The following is a 2355-nucleotide window of genomic DNA, read 5'->3' on the forward strand; positions in this document are numbered from 1 at the left end:
GAATGGCTAATGTCAAGCTGTAAAGGACCTGCCTTTATTATGGATGGACTAGATTAAAAACACTCCAGTATCTCTTACACATGCCAGTTTAGTGCTAAGGCTGTGGATTCCAATGGAGATGCAGAATAACTTTCCTGTGAAAGTAACATTAAAAAAAGTAAGATGGAATCTGAGAAGAAAAGTTGGAGATTTTAATTTTTTTCTATTTAATTTTCAAAAAGTAACATAACCCTTTCTTACAGTTTTATTAGGGTTTTTTCCCTTCCCTTTTGTAGTGATGGGGTGTGAAAAGGTGTTTTGCTATGGATTGGTCTGAGGGAGTTGTTTTGGGGGTTGATTATTTGAGCTGGGCAGATAAAAACAATCAGTGATTCACACACATTAGAGTAGAATACACAAAACTGCAGCACCAGCTCTGTCAATTAGCCCTTCTGAGCACCAGGCAGTGGCCAGTGGTGTTCCAAATGGGACTTAAATTGGTTAATGCCTTTCCACTGGTTTTGTGCTTGCAGACAAATCCCACCATCTGTCTTGCTCTACCTCCTAGATACTGCTCTTCATTCTGAAGACATTCAATTAGAGAACTTCATCTTTTAATCTCTTATTTACAAGCAGTGATGTGAAGCATCAGTCAATTACACAATAGTGGAATCAATTTGGTACAGACTTAATATCTACAACTTAATGTGTCTGCTTGCAGTAGGATTTGCACTTAACTACACACAAGCAGAAACACTAAATATGAATTGAACTCTTTCAAATGTGCATACGGATTCACACATGCAAATATGCACTGAGACATTCATGAGGATATTTGGAATGCACAGAGAACCAGCCTGGAAGAGCTGGCTGTGACAGGGACTTCAATTTGTGCCCTCTGTAAGTGTGAAGACCTGCTTGGCAGAAAGCATATCTGTAATTTGTTTTAAATGTAGGATAATTGTTTCTGAGCTTTCCATTGTATGTTTTTCACCAGTGCTTCTGAAATCTGTTCAAAGATGCTCAGTGGGACTAGAATGCAAAACTATTCATGTCCAAGTAACAGGGATTTTTAAGTATCCAAGATAATTGTAGGGTAGGGAAAAATAATCTTGAGCTCTCAGTGCTTCTTGTGCAGCTCCCCTGCAGTCCTTATTGCTGCTGAATTTCAAACATCCTCCACATCCTCCAGCAGAAACCTTCCTGCAATTAAATCACCGGAGTACTCGGCTCCATGTGTAATGGCATCCTCCTCCAGGGATTCTGACTGTGACACCCAGGTATAACATTCCAATTTCTAGTCAAGCTTCGAGAAAACAAGGTATTTAGCTGAGGCAGATTTTAATATGACCTTTAGAATCAGTGAGGAGATGTGAAACTGGCTCAAAATTGACAGAACAAACCCCCAAAGAAGTGCCAAGGAAAACATTGGAGACTTTGTCAGGCAGCAAACAACAGAGATTCTAGCATCTCTTTCTCTTTTTAGGTGTTTATGGAGTGTTGAACACTGCAGCATCTCTATCAGCATCAGCTTAGCTAGGAACCACTTTTAAATAGGTATGAGAAAGAAAGAAAGAGGATGATTTGAAAAGGTAGAATAATTTTCTGAGTAAGATCTTAGAGATTTGCATGAGCAAAGACCTTTCCCTAGATTCAGTTAAATGAACTCCAGGTAAGTTTGGGAGTTCATGCCCTTTGGAATTTGCTGGGATAGTAAAACAAAATATTATGGGACTATAAAATGATAATATCAATCCTCTTGACTCTTCTGTCTATTACACATTTGAGACAGCTGAAAGAATAGCACACTACTTCATTTCTAGAACAAGAGAAAAAATTTTAAAGATACAGGAATATTCAGGTATCAAGAGGCAAAATATTTCCTTGCAAAATAAACTGTCAATTTGCAAACTGGCTTTGTTTTTTAAAATAATAATTCATAGCCCTGTAGAACAGTAAGACAGATTTTCAAAGGTATTTTAAGTCTGAAAAGATGCATATGATGCATTATTGAATATTTGCTTGACCTGGTTAGTGAATTGCAGTGAAATTCTACTTGTGTCTTTAAGGTCTAAATACAGTTGAAAAGTTAACTTCGAAGTAAATAAATTAGCACTTTCCAAAGGATCTTAATCTGTTGTGTCTTTCTCACATGGGAAAACCAGAGAATTAGTGTGTCTCAAAGGTTTGGGGGTTTGCCATGCTCACTGGTTGACTTGGCTGTGCCTTGCTCAAGGCCAGAACAAGCAACAAGCTTCATGCTTTAAAAGGTGCCACATATAAAATTTAAGACTTGAGGGCTTGAAATAGATGGTTTTTGCATGGGAACAATTCCAGGAGCTGCCAGACAAACTGGAATGGTCCAGCAGCTTCCTG

Source organism: Acanthisitta chloris, unplaced genomic scaffold (genome assembly GCF_000695815.1).
Source record: "Acanthisitta chloris isolate BGI_N310 unplaced genomic scaffold, ASM69581v1 scaffold511, whole genome shotgun sequence".
In the NCBI taxonomy this organism is placed as follows: domain Eukaryota; kingdom Metazoa; phylum Chordata; class Aves; order Passeriformes; family Acanthisittidae; genus Acanthisitta; species Acanthisitta chloris.